At 48.5% G+C, this 13,033-nt stretch overlaps 2 pseudogenes; both read right to left on the bottom strand.

Annotated features, from left to right (window-relative positions):
• On the bottom strand, positions 477–1,171 carry Gm42275 (predicted gene, 42275; annotated as a pseudogene).
• Positions 3,396–8,774, bottom strand: Gm10601 (predicted pseudogene 10601; annotated as a pseudogene).

Below are 13,033 nucleotides of genomic sequence, written 5' to 3'. Positions count from 1 at the left end.
GTTCTCTGCCGTCACTAATTTCTTTTACTTCTTTTTCATTCCAGCCCTTGACTTTCATAATTAAATTGAGAACATCACAATTTTTCCCTTATCGCTTTACCTTTGGCCCCAAAATGTGAGCCAGGCAGAGTTTGGTGAAGGAACTCAAGCCTGATCTTTATCTTTATTGTATAATACACGAGAGACTTCCTTTCTGGTCAAGTGTTTAATTCACATTCTAGGTTGGGGTAAGGAAAACTGACTTGTCTGAAGTAAGTTCAAGTCTCCTTCCCAGGATGAGGGCATTTTTATTTCCTTCATACCTTCTCTTAATAATGTACAGCAGAGACAAAGACGACAGACAACTCATTCGGAGATAGAAAATACATTTTGGGTAGTGCAGTCCCTACCTGTTCATCAAAGAAAATGACAATGCTGTGCTCTTAAAGGGATACAGAGGTTGGGGAGCCTAGAAACTGTCACCATGCAGGGCGGTCTCCAATACCAGAAGAGCATTTCTGAAGTAAACCCTGGGAGCTAGGGTAGGTTTCTGTGGTGAGTGGCATAAGCCAACCTAGGACAGTGCCGAGGGCAATGGCGGGAGTTGCCTAATATTGAGACAGAGCCAAGCTGCCGGGAGCGAGGCCGGAGCTTACTGTCTACAATATGGGGAGCAGTTAATAAGGAGGCCATCACTGACTTCTCAGAGGACGAAAACTGGGCCTTGGGCCCTCTGGAGTCCTCTGGCTTAGTTTTCTTGGTGGGGCTCTTGGCATGAGGCAGACCCCTATCAACATTTTCTTTATTGGTTTTGGCCACCTTTCCAGGTGTAGAGACCGTGGATGGCTCTGTGTGTGCTTTGCTCTTCATCTTGGGGTTAATAGAGTGAAAAAAGAATTTCAGGTTCTGGGACAATGGATTCCTGGCTTTGACTGTCTTCCATGTCCTGCTCAGAGTCTGTCTCCATGAAGACTTCTGGAGGTGGGTCTGGGAACTGGAGCTCAGGGGACTCCCGGGGACTGTGTGGACAGGCATCCTCAAGATGAAAGGTGTGACCCTGTTGTGAGGAGCCCTGGAGTGGTCTGTGCAGGAGCCTCTTCTCCTGCTCTCCATCCTGGCGTGTCTTTTGACTGACCAGGGAAAACCCAAGACCTGTGTCCCCTTCTCCAAGGTCCCCCACGACTTTGGATTTCTCTAGGTTGAACCTTTTCCCTCCAGCTTCCATGTCAACACAGACTTGGGTCTTATCCCTTTGGGATTGCGAGGCCTTGGAGCTCTGCTGGGCAGAACTATGGGGCACTGCTTTGGAAGGAGGAGGCCTTTGCGCCTGACACACATCCTGTACTGCAGAAGCTGGCTGTTTTTTAGGGTGGACCCCTTTTGCATTTGGGGCTGGCAGAGATGGGCATGCGACAGGCTGTTCCTGAAGCAGTGTGCTCTCTGACATGTGTAGACTTCTGAGAAATTCCTGGATGGATTCGCTCTCTAGGTCGGCTGTACCCAGCTCCTTGTATTCTCTCTTTTCCTTTTCAGAAATCCCAAACTGCATTGCTAGGATCTTTTTTTTCAGGTGGAAATTCAGTTTGGCCAAGATATGTGTGTTTATTAGGTAGGGTCTGCATGGGGGAGGCTGACTCTCTGCAGGCACCTTCTCTGTCCTTCTGTCCGCCTCTGCTCCAGGCTGGAACTCTTCTGCAGTGTCCGCAGACACCCCACTGTCATCCTGAGGGCAGGGCTCAAGTGGGGTTATTTGAGTCAGAGCATTTGATGGGCTTTTGACAGCTTTGGGCATCTTCTCTCTGAGTCTAGGTTGGCTAGTGACTGCTGGGGATGCAGGCCTAGAGAGAGCTACACAGTAAAGGGCAGGCAGGCCTGACAGGAAGGCCAGATACTTATGATGTAAAGTTGTCTCCAGTTTCTTAATGGTTTCCTTAGGCAGGGATTGGGGCTTCTTACAGTGTTCAAAGAGAGTACCAGATAAGGTTTGTGTCTCCTGGCTGAGGGTCTTTGGTTTCCAGGGAACAACTTTGTGAAGTAAGTCAGGGTCACTTTTACTTTCTGCCTGTAACTTCCTGCATTGGCCTTGCGGAGTCCAAGGGAAGGGAGCCACTGTTGCTAAGCTTCCAGGAATTTTGCATTCCCAAGATTTCCAGACTTGGGCCGGGACCTTGCCCTCCCGGATCTGTTCACATTTGGAATCAACATGGCTTTTCAACATTTCCCTTGTCTTGGCAAACAAGTGTGGCATGGGGATTGTCCCTTTTGCCCGCTGTGAGTGAGAACATGTCACCAGGCCCATCGGCCTCTGGTTTCCCGGGCTGTGAGATGCTCACATTGGGTAAGCTACTGCTGCCACAGGGCAGGGACTGCGGGTCTGTTGAGGAGAGCAGCATATTCATGGAGTGCTGGATCCTCTGGGGCAGCCCCCAGCGGAGGTGAATCAGCTGCTTCTGCAGATGGAATTCCAGCAGCCTTCCTGCGTGCTCTGGGAAGATGTCCCTGGTGGGATGTAAAAAGGGCTTCCTTGCCAAGGAAGTTTTTACTGTCTTAGCCTCACTGGGTGCTTCACACAGCATTCGGTGCTGGTTTTGGAGGAGGAGAGCTGGCAGGCCCCACTGAAGCTTGCTGAGTTGTTTCTTTAGGAGGTGGCGTTCCAGTGCTTCACACTCAGCCAGCGACAGGAACGGGACAGTAATCTGTGCTCCTTCACGCTCACAGGGAGTCTTGCCATTCAGAGAGGTCGGGGAAGAGGGAAAGGCTGACTTACATGGTGTTTTGGGTAAGAAAAGGCCCGAGAGTACCCCTGAGGGCTGAGCATCTGTGGAGGGCTTGGACATATCCTTTTTCTTGCAGGTACCTTGAGAACTCAAGTAAGTAACATCCAAGGACTCACTGTGAAGGGATGGAAAGGTCCCAAACCGTGAAGAATCTTTTTTGATGGTTCTCTGCCGTCACTAATTTCTTTTACTTCTTTTTCATTCCAGCCCTTGACTTTCATAATTAAATTGAGAACATCACAATTTTTCCCTTATCGCTTTACCTTTGGCCCCAAAATATGAGCCAGGCAGAGTTTGGTGAAGGAACTCAAGCCTGATCTTTATCTTTATTGTATAATACATGAGAGACTTCCTTTCTGGTCAAGTGTTTAATTCACATTCTAGGTTGGGGTAAGGAAAACTGACTTGTCTGAAGTAAGTTCAAGTCTCCTTCCCAGGATGAGGGCATTTTTATTTCCTTCATACCTTCTCTTAATAATGTACAGCAGAGACAAAGACGACAGACAACTCATTCGGAGATAGAAAATACATTTTGGGTAGTGCAGTCCCTACCTGTTCATCAAAGAAAATGACAATGCTGTGCTCTTAAAGGGATACAGAGGTTGGGGAGCCTAGAAACTGTCACCATGCAGGGCGGTCTCCAATACCAGAAGAGCATTTCTGAAGTAAACCCTGGGAGCTAGGGTAGGTTTCTGTGGTGAGTGGCATAAGCCAACCTAGGACAGTGCCGAGGGCAATGGCGGGAGTTGCCTAATATTGAGACAGAGCCAAGCTGCCGGGAGCGAGGCCGGAGCTTACTGTCTACAATATGGGGAGCAGTTAATAAGGAGGCCATCACTGACTTCTCAGAGGACGAAAACTGGGCCTTGGGCCCTCTGGAGTCCTCTGGCTTAGTTTTCTTGGTGGGGCTCTTGGCATGAGGCAGACCCCTATCAACATTTTCTTTACTGGTTTTGGCCACCTTTCCTGGTGTAGAGACCGTGGATGGCTCCGTGTGTGCTTTGCTCTTCATCTTGGGGTTAATAGATTGAAAAAAGAATTTCAGGTTCTGGGACAATGGATTCCTGGCTTTGACTGTCTTCCATGTCCTGCTCAGAGTCTGTCTCCATGAAGACTTCTGGAGGTGGGTCTGGGAACTGGAGCTCAGGGGACTCCCGGGGACTGTGTGGACAGGCATCCTCAAGATGAAAGGTGTGACCCTGTTGTGAGGAGCCCTGGAGTGGTCTGTGCAGGAGCCTCTTCTCCTGCTCTCCATCCTGGCGTGTCTTTTGACTGACCAGGGAAAACCCAAGACCTGTGTCCCCTTCTCCAAGGTCCCCCACGACTTTGGATTTCTCTAGGTTGAACCTTTTCCCTCCAGCTTCCATGTCAACACAGACTTGGGTCTTATCCCTTTGGGATTGCGAGGCCTTGGAGCTCTGCTGGGCAGAACTATGGGGCACTGCTTTGGAAGGAGGAGGCCTTTGCGCCTGACACACATCCTGTACTGCAGAAGCTGGCTGTTTTTTAGGGTGGACCCCTTTTGCATTTGGGGCTGGCAGAGATGGGCATGCGACAGGCTGTTCCTGAAGCAGTGTGCTCTCTGACATGTGTAGACTTCTGAGAAATTCCTGGATGGATTCGCTCTCTAGGTCGGCTGTACCCAGCTCCTTGTATTCTCTCTTTTCCTTCTCAGAAATCCCAAACTGCATTGCTAGGATCTTTTTTTTCAGGTGGAAATTCAGTTTGGCCAAGATATGTGTGTTTATTGGGTAGGGTCTGCATGGGGGAGGCTGACTCTCTGCAGGCACCTTCTCTGTCCTTCTGTCCGCCTCTGCTCCAGGCTGGAACTCTTCTGCAGTGTCCGCAGACACCCCACTGTCATCCTGAGCGCAGGGCTCAAGTGGGGTTATCTGAGTCAGAGCATTTGATGGGCTTTTGACAGCTTTGGGCATCTTCTCTCTGAGTCTAGGTTGGCTAGTGACTGCTGGGGATGCAGGCCTAGAGAGAGCTACACAGTAAAGGGCAGGCAGGCCTGACAGGAAGGCCAGATACTTATGATGTAAAGTTGTCTCCAGTTTCTTAATGGTTTCCTTAGGCAGGGATTGGGGCTTCTTACAGTGTTCAAAGAGAGTACCAGATAAGGTTTGTGTCTCCTGGCTGAGGGTCTTTGGTTTCCAGGGAACATCTTTGTGAAGTAAGTCAGGGTCACTTTTACTTTCTGCCTGTAACTTCCTGCATTGGCCTTGTGGAATCCAAGGGAAGGGAGCCACTGTTGCTAAGCTTCCAGGAATTTTGCATTCCCAAGATTTCCAGACTTGGGCCGGGACCTTGCCCTCCCGGATCTGTTCACATTTGGAATCAACATGGCTTTTCAACATTTCCCTTGTCTTGGCAAACAAGTGTGGCATGGGGATTGTCCCTTTTGCCCGCTGTGAGTGAGAACATGTCACCAGGCCCATCGGCCTCTGGTTTCCCGGGCTGTGAGATGCTCACATTGGGTAAGCTACTGCTGCCACAGGGCAGGGACTGCGGGTCTGTTGAGGAGAGCAGCATATTCATGGAGTGCTGGATCCTCTGGGGCAGCCCCCAGCGGAGGTGAATCAGCTGCTTCTGCAGGTGGAATTCCAGCAGCCTTCCTGCGTGCTCTGGGAAGATGTCCCTGGTGGGATGTAAAAAGGGCTTCCTTGCCAAGGAAGTTTTTACTGTCTTAGCCTCACTGGGTGCTTCACACAGCATTCGGCGCTGGTTTTGGAGGAGGAGAGCTGGCAGGCCCCACTGAAGCTTGCTGAGTTGTTTCTTTAGGAGGTGGCGTTCCAGTGCTTCACACTCAGCCAGCGACAGGAACGGGACAGTAATCTGTGCTCCTTCACGCTCACAGGGAGTCTTGCCATTCAGAGAGGTCGGGGAAGAGGGAAAGGCTGACTTACATGGTGTTTTGGGTAAGAAAAGGCCCGAGAGTACCCCTGAGGGCTGAGCATCTGTGGAGGGCTTGGACATATCCTTTTTCTTGCAGGTACCTTGAGAACTCAAGTAAGTAACATCCAAGGACTCACTGTGAAGAGATGGAAGGCCACAGAATAAGTGGCTATAATATTCACTCTGAAGATTGTCCCCTGAGTCATTAGCTTTTGCCCTGGGGAGTGGATAGAAATTCCTTAGATGTTCACCTTCATGAGAGGGCAAGCAAGTATGAATTTGGTGCCAGGGCCTTCCTTGTTGCAGGTTTATAACAGGCCATTTGGAAACCCAGAAGGTCTGGACAGGCTGGCCTGCCGAATACAAGCTGCTGGTCTTGTGGGAAACGATCCCAGTTCTGTCCTCAATGACCTTAGAACTGCTGCTCAGAGTGCAGGAAGATGGATTTTCTCGAGATCGACGAAATAATGTTGGGTCTGGCATGAGCTGCCTCAGGGACTCCTCCACACGTCTCAGAAGACCCCACTTCTGGAAATGTATCCATCAAGAAGCCCACGTACTTTAGGACTAAGTAATGGCAGATGGGAAGACAGCATTGAGTCCATATGTAAGGACATAGTATGTGTCAAGTTTGGGTCCAGGGGTAATAAAGACACAGAGGACTTCACGTGATGAAGGTCTTGGCTTTCCTGGTCAAGCTTTGCTTTGCTTTGCACTATTGTTTCCTCAATCATTAAAACCATAGGTTCCTTGAGCCTTGAAGAAGTCACAGTCTCTGAGACCATGGGCATGTTGGCGAGATGAAAATTTTGGTCTAGCTGGAGACGATCAGTCCAGCATTCTTGAACCCCGAATGTGTTGGTCAACTGTGTTAAGTGTCCCGTTAGTTGTGTTAGTGTTTGGTTTCCAGGCACCCGTGGATGAGGTCTGCTGTGCCTGGAACAGAGCTCCATATTCTGTTCAAAAGACATGGGTAACATCTCCAGGTGCGCAGAGTGAGCAGAACCCTGGTTCAGTCCCAAAAAAGCAGGGGAGAGCTGACTTTTCTCACTCTGCACTAACTGCTGAATATCTTCAGTCGCAGCCTCACAGATTTGGCAGCTGGGATCTAAACACAGGAGCTGCCGCACATTTCCCTGCTTGGGGACCCAGCTTTGGCTTGGAAGAGAAAAATAAGACAACCATTAATGAACGAACTTTGTCTGCCTCGTTGGAAGACTGTGTCTGGAGGTTTCTGGGCCCTTTTCTCCAGTCCCAAAGTTCTAACCCTACACTGTAGGAAATGAGGTCCTCACTCAAAGCATGGGGTGCTGTTGTATCCAGAAACTCTTGGAAATCTTTTGTGCTCTCCAGAAATGAAGTAGAGGGTAAGATGATGGGAAGATGGCATCCCAACAACTGCTCCCCCACTGAGGACAGACAGGAGGTAATTGCAGCAGGGTCCAGCCAAACCCAGGGCTCTGCCTTTGGAAGGGAGCAGCAGGAAGACCATATGACATGGTGACCTCTTTATGCTGAATTCCCTCTCTTGACAGGTTGGTGTCTGGGTGCAACCCTAGCAATGTCCTTTACAGAGCATTCGTGAGTCCGTTCTGAAATTCAGACCTGCTGAGACCCTAACATACAGATTGGGTGTGGGGTGGCTCTTCCCTGCTGAGCTGTGACCCATCTCTGCCCTGGCAGCCCTCTCAGCTGGCAAACCTGCCTGCCTGTGTTTGTCCTTCCCTCAGTTACCCCTTTCCTCACCCCTGGCCTGGATCAGACCAAGAAATTGTCAGAGTTTAGATACAGAGGTCAAGAAGTCACCTTTTCATGATAGAGAGCAGCTCCCATGGCTTCTCAGCTTCTTCTCGGGAAAGTCTCCTGGCTGAGGAATCAGGACACAGTGTTATATGGGATTCTACAGTAACAGGAAGCTGAGCTCCTAGACTTGGTGCTCTGTGCCTTGTCTGGGTAGAGCACCACCATTTACAATGCACTGTCCCCTGTAGGGATAATTAATAGTGTGCTTATTTTATTGATAAACCCATAGGTGAAATGAATCCCATAGGGTCATAAACTCAGTAAATGACAGTTAAGGATGCCTCAATTCTTTCTTATCAGGGGAGTAAGGCAGAGAATTTTTTTTAACATTCTTAATTTCTCATTTCCCATCAAGATCAGTCCTTTGTAAATGTCACCAGTTTTAGTGGCTCTGGAACCTCAGAAGTTAGAGCACTTGGCACTGGGCAAGGTCATAGAGAAGAGGAACTGTGGGAGCTCTCCCGGGGCGGGGAGTCAGGGGACATTGGAACTTTACCTCTTGACGCTGCATCTTTAGCCCTTTGTCTGACTTTTTGATGACGCTTAAAGAGAAAAATATTAGAATGTGAGGCTGGAACTTTCTTTTGTGTTCATATTGTGACAAATATCTTGCACTTTTCCTTTCCTTTCCTTATCTATGTGTATTTTTTACGCTCTCCTCCCCTGCCTTCTGCTAGGCTCTACTTTTTTTTTCCCTGACTTTCCCTTCTTCTCCATTTTTCTGGTTCTCTTTGAAACTAATCTGAACTCTACTTCCTATCCGTCTACTGGGTGATGTTTTACCAGAGTTTGCAGGCAAAACAGTAGAAAGAATAGAACACATATAGGATGTGTTCTAATATAAAAAGCTTTCCAGGTATAAATGCCGTAACAAAATAAAATGGGAAATTCTCCTGTATTGGGAGATCTGAGATAATGCTAATCTTCTATTCAAAGCAATACAATGGTTTTTGGTTTACAACTCATAAACATTCTGGTAAGGAAAGGCCTCACAGGAGAAAGGTATTATATAAACACCCTTCAAAGTATCATATCCAAGCTGTCAGATGGGGTAGTGAGGCCATAAGTGGAAGATGGATCTTGAAAGCGTCTCTACCAGCTCAGTATTGGTCACAGGGTTTCCCTACCCGACAGCAGCTTCTTCTATGTTCACATTTCAATCCTTGGTAATTCTGACGCACTTGCCAGACAATTAGGACAATGATGAAGATGTAGAAATAGACATACAAGGGATATTCAGTGTCCCACAGAAAGCACATAGAACCTCATCAGCATGAGGAGACCAGCCATCCTACTCTTAGTACATCCAGAGTCCATGTGCCTAATAGCTCCCAGGGCCAAGCCTTGACATGTGCATGTCACAGAGAATAGAATCAGGCCACCAGACCGCATCACAAAGACCTCTATTCCATCAAGGAAGCTTGTGTGGTAATTCAGCCTACAGCAGAGGATATAGACATGGTTATCTTTAAAGGTCATGAACCTGGCTGAGGAATCGAGACAAAGAGTTACGTGGCGAATGAGCATATTAGGGGGATCCTACAGGAATCACAGACTCGGTGCTCTATGGCATGTCTGTGTAGAGCATAACCATTTACAATTTGCTCTCCTTGCCCAGTTTCATTTGGGCTTCACAGGCAAGAGAGAATGGCCAGTGTTATGCCTACTTTGTGGATGGCTGAGTAAGTTACACTTTACAACCCATTATCAGCCCCTCCTTCCAGTACCCCATCCATCACACAAGTCCTCCCTCCATCCCACCTTCCCCTTCTTTTTTGAGAAGAGGAAGTCTCCTTTTTGGGTATCACTACCCCCCCACTAACTCTCACTCCATAAAACTAGCTCTTAGTCTGATTTTCTCCCTCCTGTGACAAAATAACTAGGATTTTGTCAAGCAGTTTAAGGGAGAAGATGCTCGTTTGAGCACATAGTTCCACGCATCGTGGGGCGAAAGGCGTGGTGACCTGATGCCTGGGCGTGAAGCTGTGGGAGAGGCCGTGTTATAAGGGAGGTCCTAGGATGGCAGAGATGGATGCCAGAGATACGGAAAGTTGGACAAGGAATGCTGTCTGTACTGAGCATAGCCAGTTATAGTCAGTTATAGAGAGCCCAGAGAGAGCTTTGCAAGCAGAGGACCCTATAGGAGTGGACCTTGAAGGATTACAGTCCACCTTCTGTTCTGCCTGCAGCTCTGCTTCCAGATGTGCTTGCGTGCTTCATCTTTGTGAAACTGATTTGTTTTTATTAATTGTGTATCGTGTTAGAAAAGATATTTATCATTTATTTGTCCCCATTTAAGAATAGAACAAATTTCTTTTCTGCTCGTCAGTTTCAAGCCTTTCATCAGGCACAGAACAGCATTTCGTCGCTCGAGAAGCCTCTAGGGAATAAAGAAACTTTTGCTTAGAGTGGGTTCGGTTGCTAAGTAATTTAGGACGCTAGAAGTGATGTGAACTTCCTTCAGCCTTTAAGTCAAATATTAGTTAAAATTTGGTGCCATGGATTCGGGAACATCAGGGTGTTTGGGTGGGTACCATGGAGGCAAACTCCTTCTATTGACCGCCACCCTCTTGCCTAGTTGAATACCCGTAGACTCAAAGGCCTGGATGGGGGATCTGGCCACGCATGCGAGCCCCACCCCCTGCTTCACCCTCATCCAGTCCTTGGCGTTCAGTGAGCCCTTAGCGAGGAGCTGGGAGGCAACAGATGACTTTGGAGACTTGGGGACTCCAGATGCTAAAGCCTGCGCAGCCTCAGAGCTAATCCGCCTGGACCCAGAAGTCTAAAGCCATCCTCTCCAGGCTCGGCGCGCCCCCTGCAGGCCGGAGAGTAGAGACGTTGTTTACATCAGCCAACTTAAACCACCCCGAGACCTAATAGCACACAGTGTCACAACTCCAGGACACGCACTCATTCAAACATCCAGCCTGGGTCCTCTCCCGTTCACTCCCTTGCCTCCCTAGTTCCACGACAAACTTTATTGACTTTCCAGACTCAAGTATGAGTGGAGAGTTCCTTATCCCAAATGCAAAGGGCCCCTCTTCCAATTCTCCCTGTTCTGGTACAAGGATTTGGTCAGACAATGCAGGTTCCTTGGTGAGTAGGAAGCCAAGCTGAGCTAAACCCCGCTGAGGAATCCTAACCTGGGACAACTTTCCCAGGACTCATCCTGAACCAGGATGCAGAGGCAACTTGGCTTAGCCGAGTCTGAACTGAGTGAGGTGGTAGTCCACAGGCTCCACGAAGAGAATCAGAAACATTTCAAACCTACCTGATCTGCGGACCTCCACCCTCACCCCCCACCCTGCCCCACCCACGCCCTTACTCAAAGTGAAATCTAAACCAATGGCTGGGTGTGGATGACTGAAAGCAGCTAATATATTAGAAGAAGAATCTTTAGATCGATTTGCATAAGATCATGGGGGGGGGCACCAATACTGTCTTCACACTGGGGAGACTGAGAACCAGCTGGCTGCTCAGTCGATCAGGTTGGGTGCTTCTGCAACCTCTGGCTGGCAATGAGGGGCTGGGGAATTCCTAGAGAGCCGCCATACTGGAGGACGACTGAAGAAGCTGAGTTAATTGGCCACAGGGAAATATGGCAGCAATAAGACAGATAACTCAGCAGTGTGTCACATAGGCAAGTGGTCCTCTTCAGATCTGGCCCACCAACAGAAGACACCATCCTGCCCACAGTTAGAGTGGGTCTTTTCCATTCAATAGGTCTGACCAAGAAAACCTCTCATAGGTATACACAGAGGGTTATCTCAAAGTAGATTCCACATCCAGTCAATATGAACTGTCACAGTGCCTGTGTCCTTTCCCTCTCTTCTCACCCCTACTCGCCCCCTCCTTCCCTGATTCCTCTTCATCTCTCCAATTGTATGTGGGCATTTGCACATGTGTATGTGGGTGCATGTCACTTGTATATGTGTGTGTGGAAGCCAGAAGCCAATTTTGTGTGTGTGTGTGTGTGTGTGTGTGTGTGTGTGTGTGTGTGTGTGTAAAAGAGACAGAGAGACGGAGAGACAGAGTGTGTAAGGACTCAGGGAAGCTAGAAGAGGCTGTCAGGTACCCCAGATCTGGAGTTACAGACAGTTGTGATCCAACTAATGTGAGTGCTGAGAACTGAACTCCAGTCCTCTATATCAGCAGCAAACATTCATAACCATTAAGCTACCATCTTATTTTCTAAAACAGGATCTCCCACTAACCCTGCAATTTACTGACTAGGCTAGGCTGGCTAGCTAGCAAGTGCAAGAGGATTCACCTGTCTCTGCCTTCCCAGTGCTGGGCTTCCAGCACCGTACCTGGCTTTTGCGTGGGGGCTGAGTGTGCAAACATATGTCTTGGGCGGGTACAGCAAGCACTTTCCCAGCTGAATCATCTCACCAGCTTCCCCCACCCCTGGTCTTTTAATGCTGGCAAGGCTCAAGACTTGGAACTTAGGACCTCTTCTACCTACGCTCCCTCTCTTAGTGATCTCATTGTCTTCAGGCCTTAAATACCACCCGTACGCTTCCAAATATGTATCTTCAGATAGCATCTTTCCCCTGAACTCCAGACATGCCAGCTACCTACTTAACATTCCCATTTATGTATCCAGGGTGCAGCTTCAATGCAACCAATCAGAACTGAACTCCTGGTCCACCACAAACCCACTTTTTTCCAGCCCTCCACATCTCAATAACTGTCCGATCCACTGACTTCTTCTTGCCTCTGCTTTCTCTCACATCCTCTGCTGAGCCCCGGTCCACTGGCTCTACAATCTTTCCAGATCTGAACACGTCTCAGTAGCTCCCAACACTGCCTGTGTCCCCTGAATTACTGCAGTAGCCTTCAGCCACAACTCCTTGCTCCACACTCCTTTGGTTTAGTCTACATTTAACAGCTATATGGAATCTTTTAAACATTAAGTCAGATATGTCAGGGTTCTGCTCGTCCGGCTAAGGGCTCAAGTCACTCAGTGAAGTAGACACCTACAGTGGCTGACAGACGTGCACTGTCATTTCTTATTGTCTGTGTCCTATGCTCTGCTCTTTTGGACTCTAGGCTGCTCCTCACATTCTTGCTTCTTGGCCTTCGAATCTGTTGTTTTCTAACAAGAATGTTTCTCCCAGGTTTCTGTGTGGCTCTTTCTTTCTTCCTCTCTTTCTTTCTTCCTCTCTCTCTCTCTCTCTCTCTCTCTCTCTCTCTCTCTCTCTCCTTCTTTTTCTCTTCCTTTCTTTGTGTCAACTCTCTGTTTTTATATCATTAAAGACTCCTCTGACTGCCTGATGTAAAATAACACACACCCTGCACGCCTACCACTTTTGCCTTTGAGAGGATGGGGAGTGAGGTCTCACCATGCAGCCCTGGCTGCCCAGGAACTAGGTACCCTTGGCTCTTCCTACTGGGATTAAAGTGCTGGGATTAAAAGCATGTGTCACCACATCTAGCCTCTCGCCTTCTTTTTAAAAATAATTTAAAGTTTTATTTGAATGTCTGCATATGTGTATGTGCATGCATGTGAAGTTACCTAGGGAAGCCAGAAGAGGGAGTCAGAGCCCCCGGAGCTGGAGTTATAGGCAGTTGTA

The sequence above is a fragment of the Mus musculus genome, chromosome 4 (genome assembly GCF_000001635.26).
Source record: "Mus musculus strain C57BL/6J chromosome 4, GRCm38.p6 C57BL/6J".
NCBI classification, from domain to species: Eukaryota; Metazoa; Chordata; class Mammalia; order Rodentia; family Muridae; genus Mus; species Mus musculus.
The sequence above is the reverse complement of the archived record's forward strand: the minus strand, read 5'-3'. Positions and strand labels throughout refer to the sequence as shown.